This window comes from Peromyscus californicus, unplaced genomic scaffold, assembly GCF_007827085.1.
Source record: "Peromyscus californicus insignis strain IS unplaced genomic scaffold, ASM782708v3 Scaffold_11__1_contigs__length_118956290, whole genome shotgun sequence".
Classification (NCBI taxonomy): domain Eukaryota; kingdom Metazoa; phylum Chordata; class Mammalia; order Rodentia; family Cricetidae; genus Peromyscus; species Peromyscus californicus.
This window is the reverse complement of record NW_026294402.1, coordinates 91,119,542-91,144,205: the sequence shown is the minus strand read 5'-3', so window position 1 is coordinate 91,144,205 and position 24,664 is coordinate 91,119,542. Positions and strand designations below refer to the sequence as shown.

At 47.9% G+C, this 24,664-nt stretch overlaps 1 protein-coding gene across 3 annotated transcripts in view; it reads left to right on the top strand.

Annotated features, from left to right (window-relative positions):
- The window catches only part of Pxylp1 (2-phosphoxylose phosphatase 1), a 70,424-nt gene that overhangs the window by 11,263 nt on the left and 34,497 nt on the right, over positions 1–24,664 (top strand). The window lies entirely within an intron of this gene.

Below are 24,664 nucleotides of genomic sequence, written 5' to 3'. Positions count from 1 at the left end.
CCCATAGGTCACAGCGTCCCCCCATAGGTCATAGCATCCCCCTGTAGGTCACAGCGTCCCCCCCATAGGTCACAGCGTCCCCCCATAGGTCACAGCATCCCCCCATAGGTCACAGTGTCCCCCCATAGGTCACAGCGTCCTCCCCATAGGTCACCCATAGGTCACAGCGTCCTCCCCATAGGTCACCCATAGGTCACAGCGTCCCCCCGTAGGTCACAGCATCCCCCCATAGGTCACAGTGTCCCCCCATAGGTCAGTGTCCCCCCATAGGTCACAGTGTCCCCCCATAGGTCACAGTGTCCCCCCATAGGTCACAGTATCCCCCCATAGGTCACAGTGTCCCCCCCATAGGTCAGTGTCCCCCCCCATAGGTCACAGTGTCCTCCCCATAGGTCACAGCATCCCCCCCATAGGTCACACTGTCCCCCCATAGGTCATAGTATCCCCCCCATAGGTCACAGTGTCCTGTCCCGTCCCCCCCCCAGGTCACAGTGTCCCCCCCCTCCCCCCCTCTGGGCCTCTGTAGCCCACAGTGCCCCCCCCCACACACATACCGCCCCCCTGCTGTGGTCTTAGTCTGTACAGTACATTTTGCATTTTACCTGGCGCTCCAGGGACCCCAGCTTCTGTCAGTGTTGGGGTACTCAGTGTAAGCCACAGCAGCTCTGCTCTTGTCTGAAGCACACTTAGGTCCCCACTTCCTTACTGTCTGCAGACCACTGGTCTTCTGCAATTTATGATGTACCTGCCTTTGAGATCTTGCTCAATTGCATTGTTTTAAAAAAAGAGGCAAATAATTTAAGTAAATTTATAGCAATTCCCCCCTTAAGTTTTTTTTTGTTTTTTTTTTAAACATAAATTCAAGTATTTGGAGTTTTTTTTTTTTTTTTTGGTTTTTCGAGACAGTTTCTCTGTGTAGCTTTGCACCTTTCCTGGAACTCACTTGGTGGCCCAGGCTGGCCTTGAACTCACAGAGATCCACAGAGATCCACCTGTCTCTGCTTCCCGAGTGCTGGGATTAAAGGCGTGCGCCACCACCGCCCAGCGGAGATTTTTTTTTTTTTTTTTTTTTTGCCGAATGTCATTTATTGAAGGAGGGAGGAGGTCTTAAATACAGGCTTACAGCACAATGGGAGAACCCCGGAGGGCAGAAGTTCACTACTTGCATCTAAGCTGTTAACGCCCATTATGCAGGATACACAGACAAGGAATTTCCCTTAAGCATTCAGGAGGGTGGAACCCGGCAGGGAATTAGCATAGGGAGGATATCAAGGTCAAGGTCAGCAAGCAAGGCAACAGTTACCCAAAAAAAAGCAGTACATGTTTATTATTTTATTACTATTATTTTGATTGGAAGCTAGGCATGGGAACGTATGCCTGTAAATCCCAGCACTTGGGGCTGAGGCAGGTGGATTACAAATTTGAAAAGCACTGAGAGAGAGGAAGAGAGAAACTGGAACAGGTAAGAGGAGAATGTTTTCTAGGATGGCTGCTTTTTCAGGAGCCTGTGAAGCCAAGCTGCCATTTGCGATGTGTTGTTAAAGAACATTGAAGTTACCTGTAGTCATAGACACGCCCACTCGTAACATTTAGGACATCTCTTTTCTCTTTCTGGGGGTTTTAATTTTCAAATTGTTACATTTACAGTAGTGTTGGAAAAGAACAGTGGCAGTGTGGCTCAAAGGGACAGAAAGCAAAAGTTGGTGCACGAATCCTAAATGGTCTTATAATAAAAACCCGGAGCCAGATATTGGGGGAAATGCTGAAAGATCAGAGGAAACAAGCCACAGCCACTTCTCACCTCGCCAACTCCTCAGCCGATCCCGTCTTCACAAATCCTCAGACTGAATGCCTGAGTCCTCAGCCAAGGGTCTCTAGTTCCTGTCTCCTCACGCCTTATGTGCCTTTCTCCGCCCAGCCCAGCCAATTCACGTCCTATCTCAACCTTCCTAGTGCTGGGATTAATGGCGTGTTTGCTTCCCAAAACTGGGGTTAAAGGTGTGTGCCACCTCTGCCTGGCTCTGTTTCTCTCCTAGACTGGATCAATCTCATATAGCCCAGTGTGGCCTTGAACTCACAGAGATCCATCTGGATCTCCCTAGCACAGGCTAGGGTTAAAGGTGTGTGCCAATACTGCCTGGCTCTGTTTCTCTTTTAAACTGGATTACTCTTGTGTAGTCCAGGGTGGCTTTGAACTCACAGAGATCCAGACGGATCTCTGCCTCCCTAGTGCTAGGGTTAAAGGTGTGTGCCACCACTACCTGACCTGTGTTTAACTGTCCTCTGATCTTCAGGCAAGCTTTATTTCTTAGATACAAATTCCACCACAAAAAGTAACTCAACAAAAGGGGTATGAGAGGACCCAAACCCTGCTAGTAGCGTGGCCAAGAGCCTCTCTGTTGGCTTTGTCCCTAACACAGGTGGTGACTGTGTCCCAACTCATGAGTGAGAGTTCACCAAGTGTGAAGTGGGAAGTTAAAAAAATATGGGCCCTGGTCAGGCTAACCACTTTTAATAGAAAAGAAAACAAACAAACAAACACACAACTTTCACAACTTCCCTCTTTATTTTACACACACACACTTTTTTTCCTTTAGACTTAGCCAGCACGTGCTGACTTGGTGACTGGTAACCATGAGTTATTGTTGGGATGAGTGAGGGCCGAAGCGTGCCCTGAGTTCTGCCTGCCTAGGGGTGCTCCTATGACTGGGCGGCTGACCTGTCCCACTAGAATGTTAGGTTTTCACCCTGGCCACAGAGTCTGCTCTCATCACCAGGAGTCCCCTCTCACCTGGCCTCTCTGCTGTCTTCTAGCCTCTGCTCCGAAGGGGTGACCCTGGCATTGCTAAGGAGGCAGGGCAGAGACCAGGGCTCACAAAACGCTTTTGGCATCTCTGACCTATGACAAGGAGGAAGCTGCCGAGAGACCCTAGGAATAGTTTTGACTTTTAGGCAGCAGAGAAAATAGTTACATTTCTTTGGAGTCTTTACCCTGAACTGTCTAAACTGCGCCCCACCCCCCCAAAGGTAACCCTAAGTGCCACTATGGAAATGAAGTGATTGTAATAGTTTAATGACGGAAGGCAACCTTGGCAGGTTGGAGCCAAGGGGTACCACAAAGTCACACCATGCAACAGGCTCACGTGGGAGGTTTATTGGGAGAGGTGCAGAGGCAGCCTCTGAGAGAGAGCAGGAGGAAAGAGAGAGGTGCAGAGGCAGCCTCTGAGAGAGAGCAGAAGGAAAGAGAGAGGTGCAGAGGCAGCCTCTGAGAGAGAGCAGAAGGAAAGAGAGAGGTGCAGAGGCAGCCTCTGAGAGAGAGCAGGAGGAAAGAGAGAGGTGCAGAGGCAGCCTCTGAGAGAGAGCAGAAGGAAAGAGAGAGGTGCAGAGGCAGCCTCTGAGAGAGAGCAGAAGGAAAGAGAGAGGTGCAGAGGCAGCCTCTGAGAGAGAGCAGAAGGAAAGAGAGAGGTGCAGAGGCAGCCTCTGAGAGAGAGCAGAAGGAAAGAGAGAGGTGCAGAGGCAGCCTCTGAGAGAGAGCAGAAGGAAAGAGAGAGGTGCAGAGGCAGCCTCTGAGAGAGAGCAGGAGGAAAGAGAGAGGTGCAGAGGCAGCCTCTGAGAGAGAGCAGGAGGAAAGAGAGAGGTGCAGAGGCAGCCTCTGAGAGAGAGCAGAAGGGAAGAGAGAGGTGCAGAGGCAGCCTCTGAGAGAGAGCAGGAGGAAAGAGAGAGGTGCAGAGGCAGCCTCTGAGAGAGAGCAGAAGGGAAGAGAGAGGCATATGAGAAGGGCTTGTCTTTAGAAGGGGATATAGCGCATGCGCATAGGGAGAGTGCTCTACTTAGTGGCCATAGTAGCTACAGTGTCCTGTCTTGGCTGCAGCTGCTGATGTGTCCTGCTAGGACCGAGAGCAGGCCAGCGTGAATGCCTGAATGCTAACAGTGACGACGGATCTGTCTTCTTCCAGCTGAGTGGTGGCATCAGGCATGGCTGTCAAAATACCCTTCCGTGGCCGATTAAAACTCCAAAGTGCACTGGTGGTTTCATTTGTCTCACAGCCAGGTGTAGGTAGGAAGGCAAGGCCTTACCTGGGGTCTGGAAGGAGATGTGAGGGAGGAGTGAAGCCAAGGGTTATTAGCTTTTCAGGTTGGGGGGAGATGGGGGGGGATGGGTTGGGGGACGGGGGAGGGGGGGCATGGACGGGGAACGGGACGACAACACACCAGAAGCCACAACACAGGATAATTTTTGAAGTCCAAAGTCTCTGCGGGCTTACAGGGGCCCCCATCTCCTGCACGGTTCTTCTCCATTGACCTCCCTTTGGCCCCCATGACTGGTCTCCAGAGTGATGGTCCCAGGATCTGCTTTCAGGCCCTTTGATTGCTGTTGGAATGGCTAGGGTCAGCATGAGTTCCCTCCCAGATGGATTCTAGGTAGGGAGAGGAAAAGAATAATAATCATAGCTCTCATTTACTCTAAAAAGGTTAAAACAATAGCGGACCTGTCTGGCCCGATTGTCAGCAGCTGCTGTAGGGAGCCGAGGTCTGAAGCCACATCTGGGCAGCATTTTTCTTATCAAGGAGATCATGAGAAATAGTTGTCAAAGCAACATCCAGTATGGATTCCAGCCTAGTATTTGAGGGATGTGAGCCCTGCAGTGTGCAGGAAACACACCAGGCGTTGCGGTCCTTTGGTATGCTTTCCTGCGGGGTGGCTATGACCACACAGGTGGCCAAAATTAATCACTTTTTTTTAAACTGTTAAGGCAGGTTTAGGATCTGGTCCTCAGGACTCGGGCTTCAGGGGAGCCTCTGGCTCCTCCGGCCTTTCTTTTACCGGTTGTTCCGTCCATGTGAGGATGAATTAAAGGCCTTCCTTGACCACAGCTTCACTTGAAGGCACAGAGGGAATTTTTCCTCTGTGTTGACCCTCTTCTTTGTAGACTGGACATGGTTAGAGTCCACCAGGTAGGTCCTTCATGACCTTCTTGAACAAGAGAACAGGTGACTACCCACAGCATACAGGACATTTTAGAGATGGCCCACAGTCCCCTGGGACATGATTGTCCTTGGAGAACAAGGGGAAAATTTTCTCCCCTTTCATTCCCTCCAACCACAGCAGTATAGGCCTGCAGTAAGGTATCTTAGTGTTCTGTTGCTGTGAAGAGACACCATAACCACAGCAACTCTTATAAAGGAAAGTATTTAATTGGCGCTGACTTACAGTTTCAGAGGTTTAGTCCATTACCATCATGGCGGGGAGCATGGTGGCATGGAGGCAGACAAGGTGCTGGAGAAGAGGCTAAGAGCTCTCCATCCAGATCCAAAAGCAGCAGGAAGAGAGACACACACAGCCTGGCTTGAGCTTTTGAAACCTCAGAGCCCACCCCCAGTGACACATTTCCTTCAACAAGGCCACACCAAATCCTTCTCAAGTAATGCCACTCCCTGATGACTAAGCATTTAAATATATGAGCTGACGGGGGCCATTCGTACTCAAAGCACCACATAATGGCTACTGAACACCCACAAGGTCAGCTATACCAGCCTGGTACTTTTCACCAAGCCCTCCCCCGCCAGTGACACACTTCCTCCAGCAAGTCTGCACCTCCTAAACCTCCCTAAATAGCACCAACTGGGACCAGGTGTTCAAGTACTTAGAGGTACAGTTCTTTTTCAAACCATCATGCAATCCAAGCAAAGGGCATCCATATGTCTTACCACAAATTGTAACTGCGAATGCCAGGCAGTGCCATCTGGATCCCATTTGATTTCCCCATGGTTCCCGGATACAAGCTGTTGCTTCAGAAGGGAACCCCTGAACGAAGAGAACTGAATGGAAGATGTGCCCAGTGCCCATAGGTGGTGCTGTTGCTATGGGAAGCACATGGAGAAACTGGGATGACCAAAATGACCTTGGTGCTATTTTTTGCCCCACCCAAGCATGGCATGGGCTGAGGTTAGATGGATTTGTGATCCTCTGTGTTAGCTGGAATTTAAGATCCAACTTGTTAAAAGCAGCTAATCCTGTTCTAATACATTAATAGCCTTATGGTGGTCTCTTTCACAGTGTTCCGTACTCATCAGCTAGGGCGCAGTGTGGTGAACAGGGTTGGAAAGTCTCTAGGTCCTCCAGAGGAGTTGGTTCTCATCTGTCTGGGGGAATCTATTTTCCTAGAGCTCTTTTTACCTAAGTTATTTCCCATCCTGGTTCCACGAGAGTTAACCCCTGAGAGCCTCAACCTAAAGAAGTTTCTCGAACCCCAGTTTGCAATGCTTCCTTAGTCTCTGACTGCTTCCTTCGTAGGGTGGTGTCCTGTGTTAGGTGTTCTTATCAATATGCTTAGCAGAAGTCACCAACAACGCATATGAAGCTGTGGATCAGGGTTCCATAGTCACTTCATGTCAGGAACACATCTCCATCACTCTCCTATCCAAACTCCAGCATGCCCAACCACCAAGGAGTATTTTACTGTTCTTGGTGTTTCCTACCTCTGTCTGGTGCACAAGGGTTACCTGGCCACTGAGATAGTTCCCTGGGCTCTCCCTGCTTTGCTGAGAGACTCTCCATTCTGGGATTAGTACTGATCCAAAAAGTCACCTAAGATGCTGGGAGCCCAAGGGAGGGCATCCAAACACTCTGCCAGATGGATTTGAAATCCAACACAAGACCTCACATTGTTGGGAAAGAATAATCTTGGTGTTGCATGAAGAAACACACAAATTGAAAATAACTCAGCAAAGAAATTTTTTAAAATTTGTTTTTATTTTATGCACATGGATGTTTTGTTTGCATTTATTGTCTGTGCACCTCATGTATGCAGTGCCGATAGAGGCCAGAAGAAGGTGTTGGATTCTCTGGAACTGGAGTTACAGATAGTTCTTAGCTGCCATATGGATGCTAGGAATCAAACCTGGGTTCTGTGCAAGAGCAAGTACTTTTTCTTTCTTTCTTTCTTTTTTTTTTTTTTTTTTTTTTTGGTTTTTCGAGACAGGGTTTCTCTGTGTAGCTTTGCATCTTTCCTGGAACTCACTTGGTAGCCCAGGCTGGCCTCGAACTCACAGAGATCTGCCTTGCTCTGCCTCCCAGTGCTGGGATTAAAGGCATGCGCCACCACCACCCGGTAAGCAAGTACTCTTAACTGCTGAACCTTCTCTCTAGCCCACAGTTCCTTTTTGCAAAAAGGGTGCACCAGAATCCAAACTGGGCTAGTTTGCATGCATGGCCTAGATGACTGCTGTCTTATCCCTAATTCAGATAGTGACTGTGTCTCATCTCAGTGGTTGGAATTTGAGTTCACAACTTGATATGATTGGCTGATGGGTGTGAAGGTGAGTGGGTAGGTTCAGGGCATACAAGCCCTTGTTGGGTTAACTACTTTTGATAGAAAAAGACCATTTCTCACAGTAGCAATTATATAAAATTCATCTTTAAAAACACACACATTTACTTAATTTGTGGGTGATTTTTCTGCATGTATGTCTGTGTACCACACGAGTGCCTGGTGCCAGAAAGGCCAGAAGATCAGCAGATTTTCTGGAACTTGAGTTATAGGCAGTTTTGAGCTGCCATGCAGATGCTGGGGTTCAAACCTGGGTCCTCTGGAAGAGCAGCCAGTACTCTTACACACCGAACCATCTCTCCAGCTCTTAAATTCATCCTTTTTTTTTCCCTTGGTTTTTTGAGACAGAGTTTCTTTATGTAGCCATAGTTGTCCTGAAACTCACTTTGTAGATCAGGCTGGCCTCAAACTCACAGAGATCCATCTACTCTGCCTCCTGAGTGCTGTGATTAAAGGCATGTACCACTACTGCCCTGCAAATTTATCTTTTAAAGTAGCAACTAGGTTCTGAATTCTGTGTAGTATACAAATAAAAAGTCCCACTCCTGTCTTGGCCTTAAAAAAACTCCAAACTTTCTGCCCAGCCTTTGTAATACAGCCTTTATCTTTATGACATTCTTGAGATCAAACTAGACACATCACGCTGTAGCTTGCCTTATAGTCTTACTTTTTGGTTTAGCAATAACATTTTCCTGTTATTGGTGGTTTTGTTAATTATTCGTAACTATTATAGAAGTTGTGAATTATATATATTATATTTACAACATATAAATCATAATGTATGTGAGTAAGCTCTGGGAAGTCCCTCCTCCTCTACAGCGGAAACGACAGCTCTCCTAGAGGCTCTCTTCTGCCATGTTTTTTCCTGTAAGTTTCACGTGTCTTCTGGAAATTTGCGTAATCATGTCAAGGTGTGCAAATGTTAAGATTTGCCTAAGTGAAGTTGCTGTGTCCTGCAGGGCTTGGTCCTGGAAACCTGATTGGGGCAACAAGGGCATGGAGAAAGGACAGACACACATACAGAAAACCTGGGATAGGATGGGCTGTGCTCCCTCTAATGGAGGGCACCTACTATGCAGCCACCTGAAGCTCAGCACGTTATTATGTACCGCACGGGAGGAGGGGTTAGCTGGGAGGTCTCCTGGGGGAGCAGTCTCCAGTTCAGTCATCCCGGAGGAGGAAGCTGCTTGCTGCTTTTGCACATTACTGTCAACATCTGCATATGGACCACGGATAGGCTTTCCCAGGTCCCTGAGCCCCACCTGGGGAAGGCTTTGCCAGTGTCGGTGGTGAAAGGGTTTTGCGGTGAAAGAGTACTTTGATGATCGATGCGGCCAAGGAATGCCACAAAAATCACATGCAACAGACATCAAAAGGCCACTTCTGAGCAAGGGATGGAAAACAGAGTGAGAGAGACCAGGCCGTGGTGGTATGGCGGTGGCACTGGGGTCCTTGACATGGCCGTGCTAATGTCAACACCAGACATTAATGAGGGTCATCCCACATGAGGTAGTGCTGTATATATTTTGGTTCTCTTTAATGCTCTTTCTCTTTCAATTCTGTTCCTTTTTAAAATTATTTATTCTTTGAGAATTTCACCATACACACAATGTATTTTGATCATATCCACCTCCACCGCAATCTCCAACCCCTGCCAGTTCCCACCATTACTTCCCCCTCCCAACTTTACATCCTTTAAAAAAAGAATCCAGCCGGGCGGTGGTGGCACACGCCTTTAATCCCAGCACTCGGGAGGCAGAGACAGGCGGATCTCTGTGAGTTCGAGGCCAGCCTGGGCTACCAAGTGAGTTCCAGGAAAGGCGCAAAGCTACACAGAGAAACCCTGTCTTGAAAAACCAAAAAAAAAAAAAAAAAAAAAAAAAAAAAAAAAAAAAAAAAAAGAATCCAGAGTCCAATGACTGCTGTGCATATGTACATGGGTACAGGGCCATCCACTGGAACATCGATGACCCACCAGGGGCTACATCCCTGAAGAGAACTGACTCCCCCTTCCCCGCCAGCCATCAGCTGCCAGAGCTCCTCAGCTGGGAGCGGGGCCTCGGGAGCCCTCTGCCTCTCTTGTTTTTTCACTTGGCGGTGTTTCTTGTGCTCTCAACTTCCACACTTCAGCCCAGTCCTTTCTTTTTTACAGCTGAGTCCTGTTCCAGTTTGTACTGGAACCTTTTGTCATCTTTTACCTATTCTCCCACAGACAGCAAGTGGGCAGTTGTTCCCAGAGTCTCGTAGTAACTTCTAAAGCACTGTTTGCATGGGGGAACGTCTTCCTGGAGGAGTCTAACCTCTGCTGTGGTCCTCCAGCACAGCGTTGTCAGAGCTCTGAAGCAGGTGAGCAGCCAGGCAGTGTCTGCGTAGACTTTTGTGACTTAGCCTCCGGAAACTTCTCTATACTGTCACATTCTGTTAAACAAGAGAGCCCTCATGGTCCACTCAGGGGACTTAGAAACCTTTCTGCAGGAAGATATGACAGGTTGTAGATAAGGTTTGAAACCACCACACATTCTCTCTCTGGCCATTTCGGCTCCAAAGCTCCCTACTTGTTACAGTTTGAATACCAGATGTCTCCACTGGCTCATGTGGTGGATCCTTGCTTGGTCTGAGATAGTGTCTCTATCTGGGGTGAGGCTTCTGAAACCCTGAGAAGGCAGAGCCTACCAGAGAAACGGTCACTTGGGTGAGTCCTTGTGGACTCTATCTTGTCCTGGGCCCTCTCTAGTACTTTCTCTGCTCATTCTCTCTCCTTCCTGTCCACTCTATGGTAGGACCTTCCTCCACCATACAGTGCCAACCCTGAGCTGTTCTGCCTAAGCGCATGGGGCCAAGCAGACCACAGGGCAAACTCTGAACCATGAACCAAAGCAAGTTTTTCTGTTACTACAGTAAACACAAAGTAACGGATTGTGCTACCTGACTCAACTTTCCAGAACCTTCCAAGAAGGTGTTTTCAGGACCTTGTGTGGGTAGGTCCATATTGTATTTTGAGAGTTTCACCTCTCCTTCCCAGGCAGCTCCAGAGAGACATGGCTTCCCTATCCCACGTTCTTCCTTGGAGGTGGGGAGGATGTCCCTGTGGGTTTGTAACCCTAGATACCACCTAGCTGCCCTAACTGGGTTTACATGGACACAGTCTCCAAGTCTCCAAGAAGCAAGACTCTTCTCTGAACTAAAAGATGTGGAGAATGGGAGGGACCCAGTATGGGGCTGGGTCAGACGGTGGGGCCTTGTAGTTCATGGACAGTGGTCGGCTAGTTGTCCTAGAGCATCATAGGAAATAGCTAGAGGTCCAAAGGAGATAGTTCTTGGGAGAAAAGGACTTTGTGTTGCGTTTTAAGCCAGTGCGTTCAAATGATTTGTCTCACAAAAGGCGGCTTTCGGTCTGTTGTGAGGTCAGAGAGAGGCAGCATAGATTTTTGTCTTCACTGAATCACTTACGCCAAGGTCAGTGAAAGGGCACTCTGTGGTCAGTTTTCACTGCGATAGTGCGCAGAGCCAGCTTCTGTGATGAGGTGTGTGCAGAAGAGTAAATGACTAGACACACTCTCTCACAAACGCTCCTCCTGATAGTCCACCACACACAGCAGTGCCCGGGCTTGGCTCAGCAGAGCTTGGGAGCATGGTTTGTAAACCAGGGCTCTGCCTACCACAGAAGCCTTCTTTGCCCATATAATGTGCATACCTAGAAACTCAACTTCCAGTGATGGTACACACTACCAACTTCCTTATTTTGGTTCAAGTTTATGGAAGATAAGTAAAAAGGGTATTGGCCTAACTACGTGACTTTACATTCTCCAAACTATCTATGCCAACAGCCTCTTCCCCTAAGATTTCTTACCATTGACCTTAAGCCTTGTGACGTATCCACAATGTTAAGCCAGGCTGATTGCGATGGTTTGAATAAGAAATGCCAGCTAGCTCGGGTCAGCGTTCTCTGTGGGTTTCCCATCATGATCTTGACCCCTTGCTCATATAATCCCTCCTCCCTCTCTTCCACTGGACTCCGGGAGCTCAGCCCAGTGCTTGGCTGTGGATCTCTGCATCTGCCTCCATCACTTACTGGATGAAGGTTCTATGATGACAATTAGGGTAGTCACCAATCTGATTAAAGGGGAAGGCCAGTTCAGGCATCCTCTCACTGACTCTGGACTGACACCTGGGGAACATGCATGGGACCAAACTAGGCCCTCTGAATGTGGGTGACGGTTGTGTGGCTTGGGCAGTATGTGGGGCCACTAACAGTGGGACCAGGATTTATCCCGACTGCATGAACTGGCTTTTTGGAGCCCGTTCCCTATGGAGGGATACCTTGTTCAGCCTCAATACAGGCAGGAGGGGCTTGGTCCTGCCTCAACTTGGTGTGCCAGATTTTGTTGACTCCCCATGGGAGGCCTTACTCTCTCTGAGGAGTGGATGAGGGGGTGAGTGGGAGGAGGGGAGGGGGGGGGACTGTGGTTGGTATGTAAAATGAAAAAACAAAAACTTTTAAAGAAAGAAAAAAGAAAGAAATGCCCCATAGGCTCATGTATTGGAACACCCGGTCCCCAGTTGTCGGCGCTGTTTGGAGAGGTTAGGAAACCTTAGGAGATGGAGCCTTGCTAGAGGACGTGCATTGTCTGGGGAGGCCTTTTAGAAGTTCTAGCTTTGCCCCACTTCTTGTTCTGTCTGTCTGTCTGTCTGTCTGTGTGTCTCTGTCTGTCTGTTTCTGCTTCCTGTGTGTGAAACCGAAGTGTGATCAGCCAGCTTTCTGTTCTCTTCCCTGCCATGGAGGACTGCGTCCCTCTGGAATCGTAAGCTAAAGTAAACTCTCTTCTTTAGTTGCTTTTGGTCCTGGCATTTTGTCACAGCATCAGAAAACTAACGGAGACACTGATGGAGCTATCAGGATGTCCAGCAGGGCCAGTTCCTACTTTCTGGGCTAGGGCCTGAGACCGAGTAACAGTTTGTGTTCCTTCCCAAACTTGCCCTTTGTGAATCTGTGTCACAGCGCTTTAGCAGAATTTAAAATGTAAAGGACACAAGAAATGTTTTTGAGAACCATATTTTTAGAGTTCCGAATCAAGGAATCCTTGAGTTCTACAGAGGGTGAAGGACTGTAGCCAGCTCCAGCGTGACAGATGTGGCTCTGGCAGGCCTTGCCCTCCCCCATTCCCTCTGCCTTGCTAAAAAAACGTTAGATTACATTCTTAAGGCTAGCCCCCACATTCCATGCCCTTATTTGGCCACTTCCTCCTGGGCTGACACCAAGGTCCAGCTGTCAAAGTATTGAAGTCCAGAAATCAAAAGCCCCCTTTCCCCACCTTAATTAGCATGCCAGATCAAAATTAACCAACGCATCCTAACAGGATTTTACCTTTATAAACTGCCTATGTTTGCCTATGGGCCACGTCTGTCTCCTCTATCCAGAGGCAGTCCTTTATCCCTTCCCCCTCTTCCTTATTCCTTTCCTCTCTCCCTTGTCTTTGACTCTTGTTCTCTGCCCTTTGGGGCAAATAAATCTCCTTTGAGAAGTTGGTGTTGGGGTATCTTGAGCCGACTTTGAGGTCCCTACCGAGGGCACCGAGGAATGTCTCTCCACCCTTGGACAAATTGCTGGACTGGAAGGCTCATTCTGTGCTGCCCGTGTCCTGCGGGGTGAGGCTGCAGCCTTCTGAAGCATAGCCTAAGGCCGTTGAGTAACTACCCACGAGAACTAGCAGTGATCCGTGGTGTACCTGGTGGCTCGTCCTTGTCTTGATTAGGGTACAGATGGGCTGGCAGTGAGGCCAGAGTTTGCCAGAAGTCTGGAGTGTGCTTTCAGCTTGAAAAAGGCCTCTTGAGAAAAAACACTTTTCTGTAGTCAGCTTGCATGCTCTGGCCCATGTGTCCACGCAGAGCAAAACCCTGGAAAATGCAAGTATCAAGAAACCCCGTTGGCTTGGCCGCTGACTTCCCCGTGTGTCTGTGCACTGTGCACATCTGTGAGTCTTAAGATCTGGGAAGGTTTGGTTTGGTTTTGTTTGTGTGTTTATTGCTCAGAAAATGTGACTTTTCTCATCTGGCCCTTCTTTGTGCACCACTTGCAATTCCAGTTTTCCAGCTGCCCGTTCCACACTCTCCAGCTTCCCTCGACAGTCCGACTTTTAACTGATGTGGTTTGCTTGCAAAATACAACTTTATTTTTGAAGCAGCTTTGGTGAGTTAGCTGTGCCAAGCACTTGTTGTCCTTTCTCCCAAGGTGTGGTTGACACTCTAAAACAGGCATGCTGGCTTTAGAGGTGGCTGCTCCCCACACTTCAGGAGGACACAGTTGGAAGAAGCAGACGTCTCCCAGAATGTCAGAAAAAAAATAGCTGGAGCATACTTAAAAAGTGAAAGCCACCAGGCGGTGGTGCACACCTTTAATCCCAGCACTCGGGAGGCAGAGGCAGGCAGATCTCTGTGAGTTCGAGGCCAACCTGGTCTACAGAGTGAGTTCCAGGACAGGCACAATGTTACACAGAGAAACCCTGTCTCGAAAAACAAAAACCAAAACCAAATGACCCCCCTAGCTTGCTGAATTCCTTGTTTCAGTCTTGAGAAATGACCCACCACACAGGCACAATAATTTAGCTGGGGGTGGGGGTGGGGGTGGGGGTGGGTGGGTTGGTTTCTAAGAGAGAGAGAGAGAGAGAGAGACAGAGTCACTGGACCTTGTAGTTGACAAATTTAGAGGGAAGAACATTCTTGGACTTGGAGCAATGGCTCAGCAGTGAAGAATACGCTCTGCTTGTTCTCCCAGAGACCCAGTTATGGTTTCTAGCGCCCGAATCAGACAGCTCACGACCATCTGTAACTCCAGCTCCAGAGGATCTGATGCTCGTGGCTTCCACAGGCACCCACACGTTCGTGACATACACTCCCACAGACACACACAGGCACAATAAAATCTTTAAAAAAAGAAAAAAAATCTTAAAATAGTTCATGCTTTTAAAGATACCAACTCTGTAAGTCGCCAGCTTTAGAACCTTCTTGGAAAGAAATCATAGATAAATAATTCATGCTGCAGATTTGAGAAACACAGACTTTGGAATAAAAGGTCTTGTTGGTAGGACGTGCAGGCTGCAGGAGACGCTGTGCTGTTTGTCGCTGCTGGATTTTACCTGAGCAAGCCCGTGCTGAAGCTTTGAAAGCCTGTAATTATGACGGGATGTGCTTTGATGGCTAGATCTGAAAAGTACAGGTGCTGTCATCAGCCGAGTGAGCTTAGGAATCACTGCTTGGGATAATTGTGTGTGTTGTCAAACGTTCTCCAGGTGTGGGTTGTAACAGAATCCCCTGGCTCCCTCCTTCTGTTCAGGTCAGTAGTACCTTTGCCAAAAAGTGAATCCTCACTGGTCTCACCCAGTTGTCACAATCCATTCTTGGTCATTGGTTTGGGCTTGGACATGTGACTCGATTCTAGGGAGGGGAGGGGAAGTCTGTTGGAGGGGCTAGGAGAGGCTGAACCGCTCTGGTAAAGTAGAGATGCACATCTCTGCCCACTACCAGATATGGCTGTGATGCTTGGGAATATGGCGTCAGTTTCTGACACCGAGAGAAGCCAGCTTTGGGAGAAGACAAACAGGAAAGGTTGATAAGGACATGAAGTACAGAAAGATCTTGGCCTCCAGTGGTAAATTTTTTTTTTGGTTTTTTGAGACAGGATTTGTCTGGGTAGCTTTATGCCTTCCCTGGAACTCACTCTGTAGCCCAGGCTGGCCTCGAACTCATGGAGATCCGCCTGCCTCTGCCTCCCGGAAATGCTTTTAAACTGTTGTCCCAGTGCTGTGACAGTTTGCTGGCAATGTCGCTGTGTCTTGTTGGGTTAGCTAGGGCTTTCTGCTGCCTGCAGCCAACCCACCTTCGTGACTACACGGGTAGTTTAGGGTTAAAACAAAACATGAGTTATATCATGTCTCCTTTTGTGTCCAGAAGTGACAGAGCCTGATCAGTAATGAGTTTTTTGCTTCACACACAGTGAGTGTGTAGTCATCATAGTCCCCAGAGGGGAGCCCCTTGCAAGGTCTCAGTGTTTTGTAGTGCCAGTGGTGGGATATTTGTTTACCTACTTTAACAGAAGTAAAATAATGATGGCTTTAAGAGGTTGTGAAAGTGACGAGAGTTGGGAAGAGACTTTTAAAACAATTTGACCTGATAAGCAATCAAGGAAATGGGTAGCTTTGCCCCTGGAGGTCACCTAGGGTTCTCTTCATCTGCTAGGGTGCTGTTTCTCATCCACATGTGGAAATGGCTCATTATCATCCTGCAGTTTGGAGCCCTGGAAGGTGTGGGAGAAGACTGGCTTGGGCGGGCAACCTCCTTTTGAAGTGAAATTACCGGACTCGGCTCACTCAAAGGTCACGGGCCAGAACTGGAGTCTCTGCTTACAACTAGTTGCAAAGCAGTTTGGAAAATATTCTCTCTGGCCATGTGTCCCTTTAAGCCCAAGAAGTCTGATCGTGGGGGGTCCAGTTAGAGGCACCTGTCGCATAGTGTGTCTGGTGGGGTGCACAGCCAGGACACAAGGGCAGAGTGAGTGTTGGTACCACTCTGAACGTGAAGCAGGGTGGGAGTCTCGTAGGTCAAGTTCTTTGAACGCTCTGGGGCCTCATGCCAGGTCTGCTCTGCCCTGACCTTGGCATTTAAAACCTCTTCAGACTCTGACTTTCTTTGCTGTTCCCAGTGGGCAGTCTCTTGCTAGGGATGGAGAGTGAACAGGCAGGGAAGAAGCAGAGTAAGTACCTCGTGTGAACTTCTGAGAGTCAAGGGGCTGGAGCTTATCAGCAGCTCCCACTGTGTTGTCTGTTACTTCCTTCACAACCTCGGCTCCATTTCCTCATGGGGAAAACCATGGCTCACAAAGGGTTGAAACAGTGAGCTAGACTTAGGCACCTGACCCTGAGTCGTGACCGTGTGGAAGAGACTGAAAATGAGGTGGAATCTAGGGGTATTGCCAGATCATTGCAAGTCTAAAAAATGGGGTGAAGAACCCTAGGCCACCAGGCAGTGGTGGCGCACACCTTTAATCCCAGCACTCGGGAGGCAGAGCCAGGTGGATCTCTGTGAGTTCGAGGCCAGCCTGGTCTACAGAGCGAGATCCAGGACAGGCACCAAAACTACACAGAGAAACCCTGTCTTGAAAAACAAACAAACAAACAAAAAGAACCCTGGACCCCGTGTGGCCAGGGCATGCTTGGGGATTGATCTACAGTATCCTTCTTCCTGCCCCCCCTGTTGACTGTGCGGTAACAGATGCCACATCTGAGCCTAGTACTGTCATGGGTTATGTCACCTTTCCAGGTACCCTAGGTGAGAGAAGTGTCTGGGAAAGCCAGGTGTAGGCAGAGCACGGGCATTCAGGGCAGTCACACCTCAGTGCTCCCGGGTGACGTGTGAGAGGGTTCTGCCGCACAGGGGACAGGGGGCGTTCTGAACTTGCTCCTGGAGAAGATGGAACCTTAGCCTGGGAAACAAGGACCAATCCATGAAGTGAGCCTGGCCACGCAAGCTGGCACTGCTTGGTGGCATGTTTTGTAAATTACAACCGCAAATGTACCAGCTCCAATCCACTCTTTAGAACTGTTTCAAAATTGCCTCTTCCAGAGACTGGAGAGATGGCTCAGAGGTTAAGAGCACTGGCTGCTCCTCCAGAGGTCCTGAGTTCAATTCCTAGCAACCACTTGGTGGCTCACAGCCATCTGTAATGAGATCTGGTGCCCTCTTCTGGCCTGCAGGGATACATGCAGACAGATAATAAATAAATTTTTTTAGAAAATTGCCTCTTCCAGGGAGCCGACCTGCTGTCTCCTAGTCTGGGCATAATCAACCTCTGTGCTGCCCTCTCCCTCCCTGGAGGCTCTGGTTTCCTGCATGTTCCTAATGTTTGCCTACTCATGACTTGACTAATTAGACTGTAGGCTTACTTTGAAGATTATTATTAAATAAACTCGCTTTATTGTGCTGAACTCACAAGTAAAAACAACACACAGCCAGATTAAAGTAGCCTCTTGAACCAGCCCTTACCCAGTCCACCACCAGCTTCAGCAGCATCTGCCAGCCTCCTTACCCTTCCTCAAACCCCAGAGGGTCTTTTGTTTTGTTTGTTTTTGAGATTTATTTATTTGTATTTCATGTGTCTGGGTGTTTTGATATGTGCTCTACATGCATGCAGTGCCTGCAGAGGCCAGAAGAAGGCATTAGATCCCCTGGAACTGGAGTTACTCATGCTTGTGAGCTACCATGTGGGTGCTGGGAATTGAACTCAGGTCCTTTGGGACAGCAGTGCTGAGCCATCTCTTCAGCCCCGCAACCTGAGTATTTTTACAGCAATTCCTGGTCTCATATCCTTTCTTCTGTAAATCGGTAGTGCATTTCAGTTAAGTTTCAAGATGCCTCCTTTTACCCCCCAGAAGTATTCTCTGTCCTATGCCTGAGGTCTTTGTCCTTTAGCATGGCACCTGTTGATGTCAGGAAATACTCTGAGCGAGTGAATGAATGAATGAACCAGTTGGCTTCCACTTAGAAGCAAGCTTACAAATTAGAGCTGGAGAGCTTTGGACCCAGACTAACGGCTGTGGGCTCTGAGCACCCTGTCCAGTACTGCATTCCAGTCTGTTCTCCTGGACTTTCCTGGCGGCTCCAGAATTCATCCATCTTCATCAGTCTCCAAGGCTGGTTTATTCTTAGCCAGGCAGCTTTGATTTTGCAATTAAGCTCCTCTTTGAGGCGACCTCAGAAGGAGAGCTCTTCAGATGCAGCCTTAACCTGTGCTTGGTTGTGTTTACTTTACAATTACACGATTTCTTTTTATCTTAGGCCAATGATTATGTTTTTCACTTAGGCCAAAATGATTATGACCGAAACCAATCAGAGTATAGAATCTATCCCAAGTATTTTCTTTATTTAATTCTATCTTTCTATTCCTGGTAAAAGTACTTTAGCTGCACAGATGGGAGATAATTGAATGCATATTTTCTTTGGAGTAGCCATGGTCACATTTAAAATCCTAAATTCTGTATACTTTAAAGGGGAAACCAGAGCCTGTTGCCTCATATGGCATTCTTGGTTTTTACAAGGTAAAAAATAGTACAGGGCTGGGTTCTGGAAGCCTCTAATGATGGAATAGTAGCTTGGAAAGATGCCTTTGACATGTTTCTTTCCCTTTTAATTCAGGAACGGTAGTTACTGTAGTGTAAGGGGATCTGCTTATTATCTTGTGCTGGTTCAGCTCTGCATTTTCTTCTGCTGCTCAGATTTATGGTTGAGTCGAAGGGAATTAGTGGGACTTTCCTGTGATCAGAAATTCAATGTTATAATTCTGGGTTTAAGGTAGTTTTAACCAGGGACTAGAGCCATGTCCATTGGACACCTCACAACAGGTAGCGTTATCTTACATTCAGCCAGAACATGGCAAGTTGTGTCCACAGGAATATTTTAGGGAGTTGGGTTTGGTTATGATGCATGTTGGACCAAGACCATCTTTCCATGGAAGGTGATGGGACCTGAGAGATGTTGGGGAATAGGAAATGAGGGAGCTACAGTCCCTCAGAATCCCTTCACCCAGCCAGCACAGCAGTGAGTCGTCCCGTGGATTTGATTTTCTGTGCTGTGAGTAGCAGCTGTGGGGCTTCCCTCTAGTCTTAGAGCCCTGGCTGTTGTGACATGTGTCGGTGTGGTGGGGTGTCTGAGGACAGTAGTAGGCACAGAGCTCCTGTGAAGGTACACGCATGAAGAAGGCAGGAAGGAAGCCTAAGGACAGCATGACTTACCAAGTGCCTCTCTTAGCCTCTTGGTTGATGTAGCAAAAGGGGAAGAGAGCTCTGGATAATCAAGGCTGCCTCCTGGACTACAGAGCGGAACAGAGGCCATACTTGGTGATCTTTGACTTTTTGCTGAGGGAACTTACAAGTTGAGGCATATGTTCCAGGTTGGAACCCCTTGGGCAAGGCTGGCCACAGCAATTGAGCTGAAGTCTCACCATGGAAGAGGAGCCATGAATGTGGCTACAGATCTGGCTGCCTGCCCTGAGGCTAGGGATGTGGGCCAGCGGCTAGGGAAGTGTCCAGTGGCCAGGATTTTGAGAAGAAAGCACAGCATGAAGCAGGAACAGCAGTTCTGGAGAAAGTGAATGTTTGGGTTTAGGTAGGCATGGCATCTGTGTAACTCCACCAGAGCTGGAGAGTCAGATGTGGTGCATCTCTGCTGTGCGCCAGCTGCTCTGCCTCTGCAGAGTGTTTACTATTCACAATGTCTCCTTGCTCATGTTCTTACCCCCAGACTTACTGAAGTCATGATCTCACGACTCAGAGACAGTCAGTCTCTTGTCTTGAGAGTGTGCGGGGAAATAAGCGCAGAGCTGGGAATGGTGCATAGATCTATGGGCCTCTGGAGCCTCATCCTTGCCACTCAGTTAGGTCCCCTTCCACGGAAGGAGTGTCCCCACGGGGCAGGGAATACCTATAGTGGCAAAACTGTGCCGTCGCCGCCGTTTCCTATCAGCAAGCACTCACCGACCCTTGGGCATCTTAGCTTCAGCTGTAAACCATTGTCTTCATATCCCTGCAGATTTTGGATTCTGTCAACACTATTGAGCCATTTTAAAACTAAGAACAACCGGGCGGTGGTGGCGCACGCCTTTAATCCCAGCACTCGGGAGGCAGAGCCAGGCGGATCTCTGTGAGTTCGAGGCCAGCCTGGGCTACCAAGTGAGTTCCAGGACAGGCGCAAAGCTACACAGAGAAACCCTGTCTCGAAAAACCAAAAAAAAAAAGAAATTGAAGAAGATGTCAGAAAATGGAAAGATCTCCCATGCTCGTGGATAGGCAGGACTAACATAGTAAAAATGGCAATCTTACCAAAAGCAATCTACAGATTCAATGCAATCCCCATCAAAATACCAACACAATTCTTCACAGACCTGGAAAGAATAATACTCAAATTCATATGGAAAAACAAAAAACCCAGGATAGCCAAAGGAATCCTGTACAATAACACAACTTCTGGAGGCATCACGATCCCTGACTTCAAGCTCTACTATAGAGCTACAGTAATAAAAACAGCTTGGTACTGGCATAGAAACCGACATGTGGACCAATGGAATCGAATTGAAGACCCTGACATTAATCTGCACACCTATGAACATATAATTTTTGACAAAGAAGCCAAAAGTGCACAATGGAAAAAAGAAAGCATCTTCAACAAATGGTGCTGGCAAAACTGGATATCAACATGTAGAAGGCTGCAAATAGATCCATATCTATCACCGTGCACAAAACTTAAGTCCAAGTGGATCAAGGACCTCAACATAAATCCAGCTACTCTGAACCTGCTAGAAGAGAAAGTAGGAAGTAGTCTTGAACGCATTGGCATTGGAGACTACTTCCTAAATAGAACACCAGTAGCACAGACTCTGAGAGAAACAATCAATCAATGGGACCTCTTGAAACTGAGAAGCTTTTGTAGAGCAAAGGATACGGTCAACAAGGCAAAGCGACAGCCTACAGAATGGGAAAAGATCTTCACCAACCCCACATCTGACAGAGGACTGATATCCAGAATATATAAGGAACTCAAGAAATTAGACATCAAAATGCCCAACAGTCCAATTAAGAAATGGGCTATAGAACTAAACAGAGAATTCTCAACAGAGGAAACTCAAATGGCCGAAAGACATTTAAGGAATTGCTCATCATCCCTAATCATCAGGGAAATGCAAATCAAAACAACTCTGAGATACCACCTTACGCCTGTCAGAATAGCTAAGATCAAAAACACTGAAGACACCTTATGCTGGAGAGGATGTGGAGCTAGGGGAACTCTCCTCCACTGCTGGTGGGAATGCAAGCTTGTACAACCACTTTGGAAATCAATATGGCGCTTTCTTAGAAAATTGGGAATCCATCTCCCCCAAGATCCAGCTATACCACTCTTGGGCATATACCCAAGAAATGCTCAACCACACCATAAGAGCACTTGTTCAGCTATGTTCATATCAGCATTGTTTGTAATAGCCAGAACATGGAAACAACCCAGATGCCCTTCAACTGAAGAATGGATAAACAAAATGTGGTACATATACACAATGGAATACTACTCAGCAGAAAAAAAACAATGGCATCATGAGGTTTGCAGACAAATGGATGGATCTAGAAAAAATCATCCTGAATGAGGTAACCCAGACTCAGAAAGACAAACATGGTATGTACTCACTCATAGGAGGATACTAGATGTGAAACAAGGATGACTGGACTGCTACTCACATCACCAGGGAGGCTACCTGGAAAACAGGACCCCAAGAAAGACACAGGGATCTCCCAATGACAGAGAAATGGAATGAGATCTACATGAACAGCCTGGACATGAGTGGGGGTAGTGAAAGGTGAGGGTCGAGGGAAAGAGAGCTTGGGGGAGCGGGAGATCCCAGCTGGATCAACAACAGAGAGAGAGAACAAGGAATTGGAGACCATGGTAAATGAAGACCACATGAGAATAGGAAGAAGCAAAGTGCTAGAGAGGCCCACAGAAATCCACAAAGATACCCCCACAACAGACTGCCGGCAATGGTTGAGAGACAGCCCGAACTGACCTATTCTGGTGATGGGCTGGCCAAACACCCTAATTGTTGTGCTAGAAACCTCATCCAACTACTGAGGGATCTGGATGCAGAGATCCATGACTAGGCCCTGGGTGGATCTCTGGGAGTCCAATCAACAAGAATGAGGAGGGTTTATATGAGCGAGAATTGTTGAGACCAAGGTTGGATAAAGCACAGGGACAAATAGCCAAATGAATGGAAACACATGAACTATGAACCAATGGCTGAGGGGTCCACACTGGATCAGGCCCTCCGAATGGGTGAGACAGTTGATTGGCTTGATCTGTTTGGGAGGCATCCAGGCAGTGGGACCAGATCTTGTGCTCATTGCATGAGTTGGCTGTTTGAAACCTGGGGCCTATGCAGGATTGTTTGGCTTGGCCTGGGAGGAGGGGACTAGACCTACCTGGACTGAGTCTACCAGGTTGACCTCAGTCTGTGGGGAAGGCTTTGCCCTGGAGGAGATGGGAATGGGGGGGGGCGTTGGGGGGAAGGTGAGGGGGACGGGAGGGGGGAGAACAAGGGAATCCGTGACCGATATGTAGAACTGAATTGTATTGCAAAATAAATTAAAATAAATTAAAAAAAAAACAAAAAAAAAACAAAAAAAAAAAAACAAAAAAAAAAAACAAAAAAAAACTAAGAACAAAGCATGGTCTCCATCCCCATGTCCTCTGCTGAAGTGGACTCCAGAAAATGAAGTGGACCCCAGAAGATGCCATGTGTCTTACGTCACAGTTTAGTCACCCTTGGACTGGGCTGTGTGCAGAGCTGGAGGATGTGACCCAGTGTAGGTGGAAATTTAACCTCACTGGAGAGTCAGATAGGGCATAGAAACCCAGAGGGAATGGAAGAGGAATGGGGAATGTTCCCACTGAAAAGTCAGGCTCTGCAGAAATGACAGCAATCCAGAGATTAGAAGCTGCATGAACTCAGACATCTGGTCAACCCCACATACCCTCTGTGTTTTACATCTGAGCCTAAATACAGTCCCTTTCTCCATAAGTACTCAGCAAGTTGAGTAATGTGGACAAGACGGAGAATGGCCTTGTGGGATGCCAATCCTAGCTTGTGTTTTCTGGTAAAGATGCAAGACCTTTATTCTCTTTCCTGCCAGTTAACTTTTGCTATGTATCAAGTTTTCAAAACTCACCGGCTTAAAACAGCAGTCATTACATTTGTGTGTGAGTTTGTGGATTGGCCCTGCATTTCCTCTGGTCTGGACTGATTCCGCTGATAGAAGTCTCCAGGCTTGGCTGAGCTGGGTGGTCTAGGGTACCCTCATTCATGTATAATGATTGGAAGGCTGGTTGTTTGGAGAAAGCCTCAGTGGGGGCTGTTTTTGTTGGTTCCACGTGGTTTCTCATCCTCTGGCAGACAAGCCTGAAAGTCCTCTCATAGTTCAGTGCATTTGGAGCCCCTGCGTGCAACCCATCTGCTATTTTCCCATTAGCCAAAGCAAGTCTCTGGGCTAAATTTGGAGTCAGTTTGGGAGCTTATACATAGTCCATGGATACAGAAAAGGCGTGAATTGGGAACCATTACTTAAGAAACACATCATGCTGCAAACCTGGAGTTAGCTCAGCAAGTAACAGTTGTCACTACCTGACGCCCACCTGCAGACAGCTCTGAGCCACACTGTGGTGAATTCCTTAGGAAAAGTCCGTGTCAAGGAAAGCGGCAGGACCTGTGCAGCAGATCTAGCATCCTCTTCTGGGAAATCCACCAAGAGGTTGGAGGCAGAAAGTTAATGAAGGGCCAGATGGACCCTAGCAGCCAAAGAAAGCCATTCATTGGCTCCCATGTGCAAGCACAGGGCAACCAGGCTAGGTCTAGGCTGGGAGGTACTGGAGCAGGTGCTGTGGGATGGTCTGTATGGCAAATGTGTTGCTCTGATTGGTTAATAAATAAAACACTGATTGGCCAGTAGCCAGACAGGAAGTATAGGTGGGACTAACAGAGAGGAGAATTGAGGGAACAGGAAGGCAGAGGGAGAGACCTGCCAGCCGCTGCCATGACAAGCAAGATGTAAGGTACCAGTAAGCCACGTGGCAACTTATAGATTAATAGAAATGGGTTAATTTAAGATAGAAGAAGTAGATAACAAGAAGCCTTCCACGACCATACAGTTTGTAAGCAATATAAAAGTCTCTGTGTGTTTACTTGGTTGGGTTTGAGCGGCTGTAGGACTGGCGGGTAAGAGAGATTTGTCCTGACTGTGGGCCAGGCAGGAAAACTCTAGCTACAAGCAGGAGGTGCCGTCTGGACCCAAGAATCAAGGACAATTTCCCTGGGCCAGCACGGGCCCGAGTGAGAGACCCAAGACCAGATTTAAAGCAGAGCTACAGAAGGAGCAGTGAGGATAAGAACACAAGAATGTTGGGTATTCATCTATCCAGCAGGAGCCAAAAAATGGGTGAAGAAACTCCATCCTAAGTTGGGTTTCCTTAGAAGAAGGAATCAATGGCAAAGTGAGTAGGCAAGATAGCTACAACAACCATATTCTCTGGAATGTCTCTTGCATGCCGGGGATTGTATTTAGCCTTGAATTTGGTCCACACAATTCTCTGAGGCAATGAGTCCCCGTTTCCAGATGAGAAACTACCTTGTTGAGAGTAAATAATTGGCATCAGTCAGCAAGCTTGTTATGTGTCTGGCCCCCCAGCACGGAGCCCTTTCTCTGCACCAGGCTGCTGCTGACGTCACATAAGACAGCATCATTGGGCAG